Source organism: Myxine glutinosa, unplaced genomic scaffold (assembly GCF_964187855.1).
Source record: "Myxine glutinosa unplaced genomic scaffold, kmMyxGlut1.1 SCAFFOLD_667, whole genome shotgun sequence".
NCBI classification, from domain to species: domain Eukaryota; kingdom Metazoa; phylum Chordata; class Myxini; order Myxiniformes; family Myxinidae; genus Myxine; species Myxine glutinosa.
This window is the reverse complement of record NW_027616762.1, coordinates 13873-32500: the sequence shown is the minus strand read 5'-3', so window position 1 is coordinate 32500 and position 18628 is coordinate 13873. Positions and strand designations below refer to the sequence as shown.

Genomic DNA, 18628 nt, shown 5'->3' with positions numbered 1-18628 from the left:
CCTCACCCCCATCCCCCTACCTGCACCCTCATCCCCACCCCCACCCTCATCCCAATCCCCCTACCTGCACCCTCATCCCCATTCCCCTACCTGCACCCTCAGCCCCCTACCTGCACCCTCACCCCCACCCTCACCCTCACCCCCATCCTCCCACCTGCATCCTCACCTCCCCATCCTCCCACCTGCACCCTCATCCCCATTCCTCTACCTGCACCCTCACCCCCATCCTCCCACCTGCATCCTCATCCCCATCCTCCCACCTGCACCCTCATCCCCATCCCCCTACCTGCAGCCTCATCCCCACCCTCCCACCTGCATCCTCATCCCCACCCTCCCACCTGCACCCTCAGCCCCATCCCCCTACCTGCATCCTCATCCCCACCCTCCCACCTGCACCCTCATCCCCACCCTCCCACCTGCATGCTCATCCCCATCCCCCTACCTACACCCTCACCCCCATCCTCCCACCTGCACCATCATCCACACTCTCCAACCTGCACCCTCACCCCCAACCTCCCACCTGCACCCTCACCCTCCCACCTGCACCCTCATCCCCACCCTCCCACCTGCACCCTCATTCCCACCCTCCCACCTGCACCTTCACCCCCATCCTCCCACCTGCATCCTCACCCCCAGCCTCCCACCTGCACCCTCATCCCCACCCTCCCACCTGCACCCTCACCCCCATTCTCCCACCTGCACCCTCACCCCCATTCTCCCACCTGCACCCTCACCCCCATTCTCCCACCTGCATCCTCACCCCCATTCTCCCACCTGCACCCTCATCCCCACCCTCCCACCTGCAACCTCATCCCCATTCTCCCACCTGCACCCTCATCCCCACCCTCCCACCTGCACCCTCACCTGCAACCTCACCTGCACTCTCATCCCCACCCTCCCGCCTGCACCCTCATCCCCACCCTCCCACCTGCACCTTCACCCCATACTCCCACCTGCACCCTCACCCCCATTCCCCTACCTGCACCCTCACCCCATCCTCCCACCTGCACCCTCATCCCCACCCTCCCACCTGCACCCTCATCCCCACCCTCCCACCTGCATCCTCATCCCCACCCTCCCACCTGCACCCTCATCCACACCCTCCCACCTGCACCCTCATCCCCACCCTCCCACCTGCAGCCTCATACCCACCCTCCCATCTGCACCCTCACCCCCAACCCCCTAACTGAACCCTCACCCCCATCCTCCCCCTCCCACCTGCATCCTCATCCCCACCCTCCCACCTGCACCCTCATCCCCACCCTCCCACCTGCAGCCTCATCTCCACCCTCCCACCTGCATCCTCATCCCCACCCTCCCACCTGCACCCTCACCCCAACCCCCTAACTGAATCCTCACCCCCACCCTCCCACCTGCAGCCTCATCCCCACCCTCCCATCTGCACCCTCACCCCCAACCCCATAACTGAACCCTCACCCCCACCCTCCCCCTCCCACCTGCATCCTCATCCCCACCCTCCCACCTGCACCCTCATCCCCACCCTCCCACCTGCAGCCTCATCCCCACCCTCCCACCCTCACCCTCACCCACAACCACCTAACTGAGCCCTCACCCCCACCCTCCCACCTGCACCCTCACCCTCCCACCTGCATCCTCATCCCCACCCTCCCAACTGCACCCTCATCCCCACCCTCCCACCTGCAGCCTCATCCCCACCCTCCCACCTGCAGCCTCATCCCCATCCTCCCACCTGCAGCCTCATCCCCACCCTCCCACCTGCAGCCTCATCCCCACCCTCCCACCTGCAGCCTCATCCCCACCCTCCCACCTGCAGCCTCATCCCCACCCTCCCACCTGCAGCCTCATCCCCATCCTCCCACCTGCACCCTCACCCTCACCCCCATCCTCCCACCTGCATCCTCACCCTCCCACCTGCACCCTCATCCCCATCCTCCCACCTGCACCCTCATCCCCACCATCCCACCTGCACCCTCACCCCCATCCTCCCACCTGCAGCCTCATCCCCACCCTCCCATCTGCACCCTCACCCCAACCCCCTAACTGAACCCTCACCCCCACCCTCCCCCTCCCACCTGCATCCTCATCCCCACCCTCCCACCTGCATCCTCATCCCCACCCTCCCACCTGCAGCCTCATCCCCACCCTCCCACCTGCACCCTCACCCCCAACCCCCTAACTGAACCTCACCTCCAACCCCCTAACTGAACCCTCACCCCCACCCTCCCACCTGCACCCTCATCCCCACCCTCCCACCTGCACCCTCACCCCCAACCCCCTAACTGAACCCTCACCCCCAACCCCCTAACTGAACCCTCACCCCCACCCTCCCCCTCCCACCTGCATCCTCATCCCCACCCTCCCACCTGCATCCTCATCCCCACCCTCCCACCTGCAGCCTCATCCCCACCCTCCCACCTGCAGCCTCATCCCCACCCTCCCACCTGCACCCTCACCCCCAACCCCCTAACTGAACCCTCACCCCCACCCTCCCACCTGCACCCTCATCCCCACCCTCCCACCTGCAGCCTCATCCCCACCCTCCCACCTGCAGCCTCATCCCCACCCTCCCACCTGCACTCTCATCCCCACCCTCCCACCTGCACCCTCAACCTCACCCTCCCACCTGCAGCCTCATCCCCACCCTCCCACCTGCACCCTCATCCCCACCCTCCCACCTGCAGCCTCATCCCCACCCTCCCACCTGCAGCCTCACCCCCAGCCTCCCACCTGCACCCTCATCCCCAGCCTCCCACCTGCACCCTCACCCCCACCCTCCCACCTGCATCCTCATCCCCAGCCTCCCACCTGCACCCTCACCCCCATCCTCCCACCTGCAGCCTCACCCCCATCCTCCCACCTGCAGCCTCACCCCCATCCTCCCACCTGCACCCTCACCCCCAGCCTCCCACCTGCACCCTCATCCCCACCCGGATTGTAAGGAGAATTCCATTTCTCCAGTTAAACAATCAATGATTCACCGAGTTTATTCGAGTTCATCAACACACACATCACGGTCCCTGTTAACCTGTTATACTTTCTTTCCACAATCTATAAGTATAAACGATGTTCAAATATAACCACAAGGGATTTGATGTGTCGTTTGTTTTGTTATAATTGTTTTTAAACACAGATACATCATGTGACGTCATTGTATTTTACAATTAAATGGGCAAAAATACAATTTAGGGTTATTAACGAGTTTGACGTGTACAATGTAATGAATGGTTCCATGTACTGTGTCGTGCATGGTAAAATATATTAACAGTTCATGTACTGTCGTGTATGGTAAAATATATGAACAGTTCCACATACTGTGTCGTGCATGGTAAAATATATTAACAGTTCATGTACTGTCGTGCATGGTAAAATATATTAACAGTTCCACACACTGTCGTGCATGGTAAAATATATTAACAGTTCATGTACTGTCGTGCATGGTAAAATATATTAACAGTTCCACACACTGTCGTGCATGGTAAAATATATTAACAGTTCATGTACTGTCGTGCATGGTAAAATATATTAACAGATCATGTACTGTCGTGCATGGTAAAATATATTAACAGTTCATGTACTGTTGTGCAGGGTAAAATATATTAACAGTTCATGTACTGTCGTGCAGGGTAAAATATATTAACAGATCATGTACTGTCGTGCAGGGTAAAATATATTAACAGTTCATGTACTGTCGTGTATGGTAAAATATATTAACAGTTCCACACACTGTCGTGCATGGTAAAATATATTAACAGTTCATGTACTGTCGTGCATGGTAAAATATATTAACAGTTCCATGTACTGTGTCGTGCAGGGTAAAATATATTAACAGTTCATGTACTGTCGTGCAGGGTAAAATATATTAACAGTTCATGTACTGTCGTGCATGGTAAAATATATTAACAGATCATGTACTGTCGTGCATGGTAAAATATATTAACAGTTCATGTACTGTCGTGTATGGTAAAATATATTAACAGTTCCACACACTGTCGTGCATGGTAAAATATATTAACAGTTCATGTACTGTCGTGCATGGTAAAATATATTAACAGTTCCATGTACTGTGTCGTGCAGGGTAAAATATATTAACAGATCATGTACTGTCGTGCAGGGTAAAATATATTAACAGTTCATGTACTGTCGTGTATGGTAAAATATATTAACAGTTCCACACACTGTCGTGCATGGTAAAATATATTAACAGTTCATGTACTGTCGTGCATGGTAAAATATATTAACAGTTCCATGTACTGTGTCGTGCAGGGTAAAATATATTAACAGTTCATGTACTGTCGTGCAGGGTAAAATATATTAACAGTTCCATGTACTGTGTCGTGCATGGTAAAATATATAAACAGTTCCATGGACTGTGCCATGCATGGTAAAATATATAAACAGTTCCATGTACTGTGTCGTGCATGGTAAAATATATTAACAGTTCCATGTACTGTGTCGTGCATGGTAAAATATATTAACAGTTCCATGGACTGTGCCATGCATGGTAAAATATATTAACAGTGCCGCCTCATCCCTTTCTCTTAAAGCTTGTTTCTCCTCCTAGATGGTTTTAAGAAACTATTTCAATAAACACAGGTTAGATATTTTATGAATTAAAAATCAGCTAAGTATTAAACACGACCGGATTTACGCAAATATAATTGGCACATAATTAAAAATAATCATCAATTACCCCAGGTGGCTAGGGGTTATATAAATAAATTGACTCCATCCATGCTCTTTTAGCCGAAGAATGCTGCATAAAACAACCATAAAAGGCTACACAAGGTAAGCCCTTTGCTGTTTCAAACCCCTTCTACAGTTCTTCCACAGCTGTGTAAAGACATTCACACATAGTACATTCATGGGAATCCCAAAGCTACACAACCCCTCGGGCGCCGATCATTTTCATCGCTTATTGGCGAATCAGCAGTGACGGTGCAAACAGAAACGCGTACCATTGAGGCTCCCAAGCATGTACCACGTGCAAACGTCCAAAATCGATCAACATCAAAATGAAAAACAAAGGCCCAATCACATCTCTCGATTGCGAATTATTTTTATAATCCTAGCCACCTGGGTAATTGACGACAAGGGGATTCAACGATGAGTCGTGCCAGTTAGTGGCTGGCCAAACACTTGCTCCATCGTATAAAGATTGTCACGTCAACGGGTCTTGTAACGGGGACACGTTGACGGTGGCGGTTTTATAATTTCACTCCCTACAAGAATCACACGAGGGATCCGAGCAGATTTAGTCTCTTGGCACAGCCTGGTCGGAATTGTTCCACCGGTGTTTTAAAAGCGAATGTTCCCAGTCTCGCCTGATTTACAGAGATGAGGAATATGAACAACGCTTTCCTACCTAATGTAATGTCAACGCTACTCCTCTCACAGCAAGATGTAATAACTAGACAATTTCACTCCAACAAATCCCTGTAGCAGACCAATGTTCTCGACAACACCAGCACACGGTCCATGATAATTATCATCTATCGAATATGTACCTATGTATGTGTCTGTCTGTCTGTCTGTCTCTCTCTTGATTTTAGATGCTATTAACCACCATATTAAATCCAACTCTGCGTACAAACTACCCCTGCTTTAACCATCTTTCATGCACCACAAGCAACCACTTTAACGGCCACCGCACCTTACACAAACCACAATCCAGAGAGGAAAAAAAAGAGCAGGAACGTTCTGCCTGTATTGACGTGCTTGACAGGAAGAGCTATCAAGTGGGATAGACCATAAAGAAGAACGACAGTGCATGTCGTGCACAGAAGGGCTTCAGCACGTGATTATTAACAGTGAAAGGTGGCACAGTGCCTGGGAGCGCACCAATGGAAGCATGCTGTTAAGGGTCAAAGATCAAGCTATGAACTTTGCCCCCAGGAACTCCGCCTCTCATAAACTTTGATCCCTTGAGTCTCTGCCCTAAGCAAGTGGCTTAAAAAAGTGGAGTGGAGAGCCGCCTATTTGGACTGCGAGAGCCACCAAGAACGAGTCTGCACAGGTTTGTACGAGCTTGCACGAAGCCTACACGGGTGTGCTGCGAAGCTGTGAGGGGCTGCCCCAAACGTCTGCACTGTCTATCTGGACCACAAGAGCCGTAGCCATTGCTGTTGGGATTCACACAAGCCCACCTGTCTGTGTAAGGTGAGCCAGGAGCCATACCTATGCTCTGCTCTGCCTCTAATCTATTCCTCTTTCTAAATCTACTCTCTCGGAAGATTGATGGCACCTGCCAAATGTTGTTTGCCCCTAGATAGGTAAGAATGCGCAAGTGGGCTCCAAGTGTTAAGGATAATTAGTTTTCATTTCTGCCTTTACTTCTGATATTTTGCTTGAGATCCTTGTTCGCAATTGTAAATACTTCCTGAATAAATAAATATTGCTTTGTTGTGCTTCTGTAATAATAATAAAAGGCAGCTTGTGTGTGTGTCTCCTCCATAACCCCAAAAACCATGAAACGTGGCGGCACCAAACTTTGCATGCATACTTCTGGAATTCCCAGAGTGTGCACGAATGAAAACTCCTGACTGATTATGCTCTGGAGTGCATTAAACACTGTTGGGAAAAGATTAACTCAACCATAATCCATAAACTAATTAAATCAATCCAAATGGAGTTCAGCCAGTTCTCAAAGCAAAAGGGGGGCCACACCTATTAATATTGATTACCAGCTGAAGTACCTGGTGTTGCCTGGGAAAATTCATTGCAATGTGTATTGAAATATTAAGTCAGAATCGAAAATATCATGGTAGCTCAGAGGCAGATCAATTACATGCAAAGTTCGTTTTCATGACCTGGAAATGAAAAATAAAATAAATAAAAACCGAGAAATTAACATCAGTAGTTGAGCCCATGTAATTTCCGTGCAACAGAAGGGGAGGATTACAGGTGGGGGAGCATAAACATGGTGGTGTAATAAATCTGGAGGTGCAATCTGGACCGACATGGTCCTTTCCAGAGCTATTTTCACACTGCAGTACAGTAATCTTTATCCTGTTGAAGCAGCCCTTGCACGGAAGGAAGGAAGCGCGAGTGAAGCTACCAGGAGTGCTCCAGCAGACATCTTACTGTGCCGATCTTCGTGACACGGTAGATTAATGTCAATAAAGCAACAGACGGATCATACGGGGATGGTGAGGATTAAAAGCGGGGGATAAACATATCGAGGAAATACAGTTTCCATTATTAGCTTGAATACATATGACCTCCACATATGATCTTCACAATACCGATTACTCGATTGCGGCAGTGTGTGGGCAATATACTCGCTCGAGGCCACAACAACATTATAACCACAACACAACAACAACAACAACAGCCCGAGGATGTGTTATAATAAACCTGTGTAAAGCAATCTTTTTAATAAGAGTCACATGTGCAAAGACAATAATTAAATTTGTGTTATTGACAAATCACTATATACATTCTCAACATACGATCTTCACAAAACATATTACTCAATCACTCCTGGGGGAAAAACGCAGGCAGTGCGTTAGCACAAGACCCGATTGAGGCCTGAAGGCCAATTGTCTGTTTTTTTTGTTTTTTTTTGGGGGGGGGGGGGGGGAGGTGGGTTTTAATTATTACTAATTTTTTTTATCCAAACATAGCCCTCAACCTCCCTCTAGAGCAGGGGTCGGCAACCTTAGGCACGCGTGCCACCATTGCCACACGGCAGCGTAATCATTGGCACACTGGCGAAAGCAATGCCCTCTCCGCTGCATGCCAAATCACCTTGAACAACCATTGGCTGTTGCACGTGTTGCACTATAACAGTATTCTGGCGTGATGGTGCAGGGTGATGAGGTAGATGGATCAGAGCAGAGTCACCCTTCCAATTCCAAATTATTTTACTGGAATAATAAATCAATGGTGCACAATATGAGATGCCGGCCTGGAGAGCCGTGGACTGGAGAGCTGTTTGCCACTGTCGAACCGTGCTGGGTCCTCCTCTACGCATACACCTACACTTCCAGATTACACTTTCAAGTTGCATTAGTGCCACTCTCTTCCTTACCTGTATCAGGATTGGCACACGTCTGTTGACTGTGCCCCCAGTGAATCAAAGGGCTGCCAATACACCCTGATCTGCACTTCCACCATCTTTTCCTGTTTCTCTCTAGCTTCCTTGGTATGGTCTGTTGGCGCCATGTCCCACGTATTGTTGTTAAGATTGTAGAAGGGGATAAGTGCTTAGGGTAAGAACTTTTTCATTATGCCTTTTCTTTCATTGATTATTGTAGTCCCTGGTGTTGGGCTAGCGGCTAGGGTGCCGGCTTAGGATCCTAGGATCCTGGGTTCGAATCCCGGTCAATCGCTGAATTAACGCCAGGGGGGTTGACTCAGCCTGTCATCCTTCCGAGGTCGGCAAATTGAGTACCAGTTCACTGGTAATTCCCTGCTTGTCGTTAAAGGCGGCAAAAAGGGTTGGCGTCAGGAAGGGCATCCGGCCGTAAAACATTGCTTCAAAAAGGGGACCGAAAAACAACAACAACCACAGTTCCCGAAAAAGGCCAACCCCCGCTTGCGGGGGAAAATGGCCTCTAAAAGGTGGTTTTTTTTCATTGATTATTGTGTCTGTATAAATGTGTCTCTTGCTGATTGCTACTTGTAAATATTTGCTTCTTTGGTAAATGGGTTGTTTCCATCCTGCCCATTTCATCTCATTTCCTATTGGCTCAATTAAGTGTACTAGGGCATGCCCGTACTATCTGATTGCCTCCATAATTGAGCCGGTACTTTCGTGACTGTTCTGCTCTGACCATACACGATTAAGTAGACAGGTCTTCACCGAGGGTACCTGCCCCAATTGACATCACCAACCCACCGGAAAGGTAACATTTCGTAGAAGAGCAAGGACCCTGCCATGTTTGGTGGTATCAATCAGCGTTTGACGAGCAACCCACCGGACTGTGGAGTTATTCGTGGCTGGTGGCCTCAGGGCCAGAGTTCGGGAGGAGTCCGAGAAGTCCCCCTCATGTTAAATCCCAGAACCTGGTTCCGCAATAATATACATACATATATATTGTTGCTGCTATGGAAATAGACCCCCAAGCATTCAGAGACGTGTAGAAGTTCCCAATATTAGATAGTCGTGGCCAAAAATCTTGACACCCTTGCACTTTTTTTTCAAATAATGCACCATTTCTTCCAGGAAATTGTTAAAATTTAAAATTATTTTGGTATCCACATATTAATTTATTTGGTTTGCAGTGGAACAAAACAAAAAAAAGCTGAAAAAATTACTAAATCTTCGCTTATTCCACACAGAAATCCTAAAATGACCCAGACAATATTTGTGGCACCTTTTAGAAGTTGTTTGAAGTTTGAATAGAGAAAAGGAGTCATTATGCTGTTTTGTGTCACTGTGTGTACCGCAATGAGCATGGAGAAAAGAAAGAAAACCAGAGAATTGTCTGAGGTGGTCAGACAAGAATGTAGCCAAGCATGGACAATCTCAAGGCTACACGTTCATCTCCAGAGACCTTGATGTTCCTGTGTCCACCATGCGCAATGTTATCAGGAAGTTCAAGGCCCATGGCACTGTAGCCAACCTCCCTGGACGTGGCTGCAAGAGAAAACTTGATCGAAGTTTGCAGCGAATGATTGATCGAATGGTGGAGAAAGCACCTCGATCAACTGCCAAACAGATTCAAGCTGACCTTCAGACACAAGGTACAACAGTTTCAACTCGCACCATTCGTCACCAACTCAATGAAAGGGGGTTCTATGGTAGGAGACCCAGGAGGACCCCACTGCTCAGGGAGAGACATAAGAAAGCCCGACTGGAGTTTGCCAAAACACACCTGAACAAGCTAAAATCCTCTGGGAGACTGTCCTGTGGGCAGATGAGACCAAATTAGAGCTTTTAGATAAAGCACATCAATCATCTCTATGTTTACAGAAAACAAAATGAAGCCTTCAAAAAAAAAGAACACCTTCCCTACAATCAAACATGGAGGAGGTTCAGTGATGTTTTGGGGTTGCTGTGATGCCTCTGGCACTGGGTGCCTTGAATGTGTGCATGGCATCATGAAATCGGGAGATTACCATGGCATTTTGGAGCGCAATGTTCAACCCAGTGTCAGAAAGCTGGGTCTCCGTTGAGGGTCATAGGTCTTGCAGCAGGACAATGACCCCAAACACACTTCACTAAACACCCAGGAATGGTTCAAGCCAAAACGCTGGACTGTTCTGAAGTGGCCAGCAATGAGTCCAGATCTAAATCATATTGAACACCTGTGGGGAAATATGAAAACAGCAGTTTGGAGAAAGCACCCTTCAAATCTGGGAGGACTGGATCAGTTTGCACAAGAAGAGTGGGACAAACTGCCAGTAGAGAGGTGTAAGAAGCTCATTCATGGCTTTAGGAAGCGCTTGACTGCAGTTATTGTGTCCAAAGTCCTTCCAAATATCTAGGGTGTCAATAATTTTGTTAATGCCATTCATTTTTATTTTCTGATTTAAAAGGATATATTAAGTTCTGAATCAAAAACAAAGGTTCTGTAATATTAACAGTGAAATAAAGAATTGTGGAGACCAAGTACTTTCATCAATTTCAACTCATTTTTAGAGAAAATAGTGAGTTATTTTTAAAAGGTGCAAGGGTGCCAATATTTTTGGCCACCACTGTATGTCTTTAGTTGGTACTTAGATTTTCCTCCCCATTGTTGAGAGGGAGGGGGGATGCATCGTGAGTTTAGCGTGTTTCATTCCCTGAGTAATGTCCCGAATTTCCAAGTTTTTGTCTAACAATCCATCTTGCTACCCATCCATCGTCGGTTCCTCGTTCTTTGCCTTTCAAACCCCATAACCCCCACATGAAACTTCCCTCGCTTCACCTGAATTCACACATTTGTTCCTCATCCCAAACCCCTTCCTCATCCTTTCACTTCAAAACCCACCCTTTTCAGCCTTCCCTGCCTTCTTTTCATTCCACATCTGAAACCATCCCACTTTCAAGAGTCACACGCCATGAATTACCTGATTAGTTCAATACAATGGATCCGAATTACTCTAACTGGATACAAAGGATTCTTAATTGTGTGCAAATCATCATGGAATTAAATAGACCTTTCTTTTCATTGCCAAAAAAACTCCCATTTTAAACACAATAGAGAAAATCATCAGCAATACATTTATCACAATGATGTTGCTACATCAGAGACAGCAGCTCAACAGCAATTTGCCAGGGGGTTGTGGTTTGGTTGTCGGACCATCCTTGCCACAAGTCCTTTGGCCAAGCCTGCACTCACGTTTGCCTATTTGGACTGCGAGAGCCACCAAGAACGAGTCTGCACAGGTTTGTACGAGCTTGCACGAAGCCTACACGGGTGTGCTGCGAAGCTGTGAGGGGCTGCCCCAAACGTCTGCACTGTCTATCTGGACCACAAGAGCCGTAGCCATTGCTGTTGGGATTCACACAAGCCCACCTGTCTGTGTAAGGTGAGCCAGGAGCCATACCTATGCTCTGCTCTGCCTCTAATCTATTCCTCTTTCTAAATCTACTCTCTCGGATGATTGATGGCACCTGCCAAATGTTGTTTGTCCCTAGATAGGTAAGAATGCGCAAGTGGGCTCCAAGTGTTAAGGATAATTAGTTTTCATTTCTGCCTTTACTTCTGATATTTTGCTTGAGATCCTTGTTCGTCATTGTAAATACTTCCTGAATAAATAAATATTGCTTTGTTGTGCTTCTGTAATAATAATAAAAGGCAGCTTGTGTGTGTGTCTCCTCCATAACTCCAAAAACCATGAAACGTGGCGGCACCAAACTTTGCATGCATACTTCTGGAATTCCCAGAGTGTGCACGAATGAAAACTCCTGACTGATTATGCTCTGGAGTGCATTAAACACTGTTGGGAAAAGATTAACTCAACCATAATCCATAAACTAATTAAATCAATCCAAATGGAGTTCAGCCAGTTCTCAAAGCAAAAGGGGGGCCACACCTATTAATATTGATTACCAGCTGAAGTACCTGGTGTTGCCTGGGGAAATTCATTGCAATGTCTATTGAAATATTAAGTCAGAATCGAAAATATCATGGTAGCTCAGAGGCAGATCAATTACATGCAAAGTTCGTTTTCATGACCTGGGAATGAAAAATAAAATAAATAAAAACCGAGAAATTAACATCAGTAGTTGAGCCCATGTAATTTCCGTGCAACAGAAGGGGAGGATTACAGGTGGGGGAGCATAAACATGGTGGTGTTGTAATAAATCTGGAGGTGCAATCTGGACCGACATGGTCCTTTCCAGAGCTATTTTCACACTGCAGTACAGTAATCTTTATCCTGTTGAAGCAGCCCTTGCACGGAAGGAAGGAAGCGCGAGTGAAGCTACCAGGAGTGCTCCAGCAGACATCTTACTGTGCCGATCTTCGTGACACGGTAGATTAATGTCAATAAAGCAACAGACGGATCATACGGGGATGGTGAGGATTAAAAGCGGGGGATAAACATATCGAGGAAATACAGTTTCCATTATTAGCTTGAATACATATGACCTCCACATATGATCTTCACAATACCGATTACTCGATTGCGGCAGTGTGTGGGCAATATACTCGCTCGAGGCCACAACATTATAACCACAACACAACAACAACAACAACAACAGCCCGATGATGTGTTATAATAAACCTGTGTAAAGCAATCTTTTTAATAAGAGTCACATGTGTAAAGAAAGTAATTAAATTTGTGTTATTGACAAATCACTATATACATTCTCAACATACGATCTTCACAAAACATATTACTCAATCACTCCTGGGGGAAAAACGCAGGCAGTGCGTTAGCACAAGACCCGATTGAGGCCTGAAGGCCAATTGTCTGTTTGTTTGTTTTTTTTTGGGGGGGGGGGGGGGGGTGAGGGGGGTTGGGTTTTAATTATTACTAATTTTTTTTCTCCAAACATAGCCCTCAACCTCCCTCTAGAGCAGGGGTCGGCAACCTTAGGCACGCGTGCCACCATTGCCACACGGCAGCGTAATCATTGGCACACTGGCGAAAGCAGTGCCCTCTCCGCTGCATGCCAAATCACCTCTTGAACAACCATTGGCTGTTGCACGTGTTGCACTATAACAGTAATCCGGCGTGATGGTGCAGGGTGATGAGGTAGATGGATCAGAGCAGAGTCACCCTTCCAATTCCAAATTCTTTTACTGGAATAATAAATCAATGGTGCACAATATGAGATGCCGGCCTGGCGCATTCAAACACAATATTCGCGGCAACCGGATGTGCTGTAAGAACAGTGGTGTTGTTCACAGCAGATGGTCCAAGGCTGCATCTCCACTCATTATTATTACTAGGGCATGCCCGTACTATATATATATCTAAAATTATATCCCCCCCCTCTATTTACATGAAATGGTTTGGTCCATTCGCAACGCCAAAGCGAACGGCGAACGGCTTGCGAGTACGGTGACAATCCCCCCCCCTCTATTTACATGAAATGGTTTGGTCCATTCGCAACGACCACAGAACCCCCCCCTCTATTTACATGAAATGGTTTGGTCCATTCGCAACGCCAAAGCGAACGGCGAACGGCTAAATCGCCATAGCTCGGTAACTACTTGTCCGATTAATTTCAAACCTTGAAAAGGCACATCCTCGGGTCCCCAGCAATATACCTGGCAAGTTTCAAGTATATCGGACCCGTGGTTGTCGAGAAACAGCGGTCACAAACAAACATACAAACATACAAACACACACACAGAGATTAGTGGAATTATAGATAGACTAGGGCATGCCCGTACTATATATAAGCTAGGACGTGCCCGTACGTGGGTGCCCGTTCCTTGCAAAAAAAAAAAAACTGCAAAAAAAAAAAAAACTGCAAAAAAAAAACAATGGTTTGGTCCATTCGCAACGACCACAGAACCCCCCCCCCCCCTCTATTTACATGAATGGTTTGGTCCATTCGCAAAGCCAAAGCGAACGACCACAGAACCCCCCCCCCTCTATTTACATGAATGGTTTGGTCCATTCGCAAAGCCAAAGCGAACGACCACAGAACCCCCCCCCTCTATTTACATGAATGGTTTGGTCCATTCGCAACGGCAAAGCGAACGGCGAACGGCTAAATCGCCATAGCTCGGTAAGTACTTGTCCGATTAATTTCAAACCTTGAAAAGGCACATCCTCGGGTCCCCAGCAATATACCTGGCAAGTTTCAAGTATATCGGACCGGTAGTTGTCGAGAAACAGCGGTCACAGACAAACGTACAGACGTACAGACGTACAGACGTACAAACGTACAAACGTACAAACGTACAGAGATTACTGGAATTATAGATAGATTAGTCCCCTACCGGTGTACACCGGAGGGGACTATAGGTTTGCACGCTGTCCCTCCATCCGTCAGTCCGTCACGAAAAGAACAGTTTTCCGGACCTTTTTTCTAAACGCTTAATGCTAATGATTTCAAACTTGGCACATGGTTTCCTCATGATAAGTTACAGATCAAGTTAGAAATTCACGACGTTTCGATCATTTTTGACAAAGGTATGGCACTTTGAACTTTGGGAATTCTGATAATTATGATGATCCTTAACTCAGTGCCATTTTAAGTTTTAATTTCCTTTAAAAACTAATGTCTCTGCAATAATAGGACCGATTGAGATAAAATTTTCACCATATGATGGACTCGGTCTGTAGAATATTTGAATGGTAATTATGACGTCACATGTCACGTGGTTCGGCCGCCATATTGTTTTTCGTGAAAACACGAAAACCCCTTTTTCTCTGCAACGGCTGAACAGATCGAGGCCAATCTTTGCAGGCAGAATCGCATACCCATGACGAACAAAAAAGTCAGCGAGCATGACGTCATGCATCACATGGTTTCAGAGTTATGACATTTTTAAGCATGAACCTTTAAAACCGAGCCCCTCCCTCATTTTTGATCCAATCGAGGGGAAACTTCACAAATCTGTTCAGCATGTCAGTCTACTAAAATGTCCTTTTGGAATTTGCGATAGGGCACGTGGTTTGGCAGATATCGTTAATTAAACGAGAAAAAAAAAATGGATATCTCTTGAATCGACAGTACCTCAGACTGTGAGTTGGTAATAATTTATATAATTCACACAGTGCAACACGTGCAGGCCGCTGCACGGAGCGACCTTGCGGGCTTATCAACGAGGCGAGGCGTGACACACGTGTCTCAGCATACCTCAGATCAAGTTTGAAAACCAGCATCAACCGTGCATAAATTTGCATATTCGATCATTTTTGACAAAGTTATGGCCCTTTGAACTTTGGTAGGGGACATGTATTGCAGCGCAATACTCAGAATGCTTGTTCGGACTGGTTTCTGAGTTTTAATATTAATCTCATCATTATTCTGAATTGTATAATAATCGCAGATATAAAACAGGAGATGCAGGCTTGGTGCCTTCCGATACGCCGTTCGTGGCAACCTGAGGTGGTGTAAGAGAGACTGTGGTGTTAACATCCGATGGTCAGCGACTGCATCTCCACTCTTTGTTATCATTCAGGCTGCCTTCTGTGTTTTAATATTAATATCGTCATTATTTTGAGTTTTTTTTTATGGGGTGGTAGCAATGAAAATGGGGGTAGTAGTTTTTCTCATAACACGCGGCCTGTCTTATTAGTCCCACACCAGTGTACACCGGAGGGTACTATAGGTTTGCACGCCGTCCCTCCGTCTGTCCGTCAGTCAGTCTGTCAGTCCGTCACGCAAAGAACAGTTTTCCGGACTTTTTTTCTAAAGTCTTAATGCTAATGATTTCAAACTTGGTACATGGTTTCCTCATGATAAGTTACAGATCAAGTTCGAACTTCACGACGTTTCGATCATTTTTGAGAAAGTTATGGCACTTTAAACTTTGGTAATTTCCCCAACAGTTTTCCGGACGACAGACTGCCGGTAGGGGACATGTATTGCAGCGCAATACTCAGAATGCTTGTTTAGTTTGATTGACGGTACGGCCTCCCGCTCACATTTCCCACAGGAATTGCAGTGAAGCAGTTCAGGTTCGGAAGATTGATGGCAACCCCGCTAGCTAAGAAAGCTGAAGTAAAGGTTCGGGCATTCCAGCCCTCACGGACAGAAGAGTGGGGGTTTTTTTTCAGAAGGACCGTGCTGTGTGTACTTTGTTTTGAAAATGTTTGTCGAACGTCGAGTGTTAAGCGCCATTTTGAAACAAAGCACGAGAAAACTTTCAAAGATCAGGCAGAGAAGGCAGAATCCATCAAACGTGCCGTGTCCAGGTATGGGAAGCAAGCCAACACCCTCAAAATCTTTGCCATTGCTAAAAACCATGCGACTGAAGCAAGCTATCGCATTGCTCATTGCATTGCGAAACGCGGAAAGCCATTCACTGATGGCGAATATATTAAGGAGGCTTTTCTCTGCGGCTCAGAGGTTCTGTTTGAAGGCTTACCAAACAAAGAGACAATCAAATCAAGAATATAAGATATTCCCATGTCAGCTGGAAGTGTTGAGCGACGCATCAAAGAAATGGCAGAAAATGTCAGCACGCAGCAAATAGCTGGGTTAAAAGATGCTGTGATATTTAGCATTGCACTTGATGAGAGCGTGGACGTGAATGACATACCACGTTTGGCAGTCATTGGCAAGATACTGTGATTCGACTGCAAGAGAGGAACTCTGCTGCTTAAAGCCAATGTCGGACACAACAAAAGGTGAGGACATGGCCAAGGTGTTTATGGAACATTTTGAGGAGCGAGGGATTGACATCAGGAAAAATTTTGCAGTGACAACAGATGGCTCCCCCGCCATGGTCGGGAAACAGAGGGGAGATGTCAGATTAATTGAGGAAAAAGTCGGTCACCCCATCATGAAACTCCACTGCATAATACACCAAGAAAACCTCTGTGCAAAGATGTCAAATTCAGATCTTAATGAGGTTATGGCTGCGGTCGTAAAGGTTATTAACTTCATAGTTAAGCGATCTGCTCTGACACACCGACAGTTCCAGTCCCTGCTCGAGGAAATGGACTGCACATACAAAGATATCCCTCTCCACTTAGCGGATAGGTGGCTAAGCTGCGGAAAAGTTTTGGAGCGGTTTGTCAGCTGCTTTGATGCCATCAAGGCCTTCCTGGCTGAAAAGGGCCAAAACTACCCAGAACTCGAGGACGAGAAGTGGGTTGTGAAACTTATGTTTCTCACGGATATTACGGGACACCTTAACGAGCTCAATCTCCGACTGCAAGGTGCAGGGCAAACTTTTGGAAATGTTCGACACATGGAAGGCTTTTGTCGGCAAGCTAGCAATCTTTTCAAGCGATGTTGCGACCCACTTTCCGCTACTTCAGACACGTAAGGGAGCTGTCCTCGCAGCACAGCATCAGCACCGCTGAAATATGCAAATACATGAGCGAGCTTGAGGCGGAGTTCACAACACGATTTGGGGACTTTCAGAAGTATGGACCCATGTTCTCTTTCTTGATCAAGCCAGACAGCTTTGATGGACACGAATTGGATTTATCTCTGATAGACTGGTTGGATACACAGGACATGGAAATGCAGATGATTGAGCTGAAGAGTTCAACACTGTGGGTGACTAAGTTTGCAGAGCTACGGAAACAACTAGAAACCACCGCAGTGCAAGATCACGGAACCTGCATCTTCACCTGCTGGACATCCGTGCCGAAGAAGTTCAGCTGTCTCTGGAACGTTGCACTGGCTTTGCTGTCAGTCTTCGGGTCAACGTACCTCTGTGAGCAGATATTCTCACACATGAAGAACGTGCTCAGCCCCTCCCGCAGTCGTTTGACAACCGACCACTCCGAAGCATGTGCACAACTCAAAGTGACTAACTACAACCCCCAGATAATGGAGCTCAGCAAAGGAAAGCAGGGCCAGGGCTCACACTGACTGGTAGGCATCTGTTTATTTGTAGTACACATGGGTTTGCATATGTAACTGTTTGTCCATCTCTTTTTTCCAACTCAGATGTGGATGTTTTCATGAGGATGGCAGCATTCATTGTATCGTACTGGTATATCTCTGTTTGATACAGTTTATTCTCCTTTTTTGACATTTGTTCCCAATGCAATACTTTGTAAATGAGTTACTGAAAGCAGTGTTTTGAAATGGGGTCCGTGCGTATAATTTGTAACCTCATTGGGGACAAATTTTACAATGATAAAATGATCATTACAATGTCCTGATTATGAGAGATAAATGTTTCTTTAAAATGTTGTTGCTATGCATGTAGCCTATATGGATGGAATAAAATTCCATGTCTGTTGGAAATGTTTTTTTTGCTTTTTGATTAATCAATTAATTGATGAGTTATTTAATTATTATCGATTAATTAAATACTTGTACATTTCCTTTCTCTTCTGGTCATTACCTCAGGCACCTTTTGAGCCAGGTAGCTGATATTTGGACATGACAATGACCAAGTTATTTGGCTGTCAAGGCTATTTTTGATTAATTGATTAATCAATTAATCGATTAATTATTTGATTAATGACAAAAAATTTTTTTTTAAAGTTACAGATTCGGATGAAATGGTGGTGGTTTATGTGTTCTATTAGGCAATTGATTAATTATTTATTTTTTTGCGATTATTATTTATTTATTTTCATTATCAATTACTTATTTATTTTCTTTCTCATCTGGTCAATA

At 46.4% G+C, this 18628-nt stretch overlaps 1 protein-coding gene across 1 annotated transcript in view; it reads right to left on the bottom strand.

Annotated features, from left to right (window-relative positions):
• LOC137431521 (villin-1) overlaps positions 1-5798 on the bottom strand; it is a 148650-nt gene extending 142852 nt beyond the window's left edge. The window contains exon 1 of the mRNA XM_078768891.1: positions 5677-5798. The gene's annotated coding sequence lies outside the window, so the exon portion shown is untranslated. The remainder of the gene's footprint in view (positions 1-5676) is intronic.
• Between the last annotated feature and the right edge of the window lie 12830 nt (positions 5799-18628).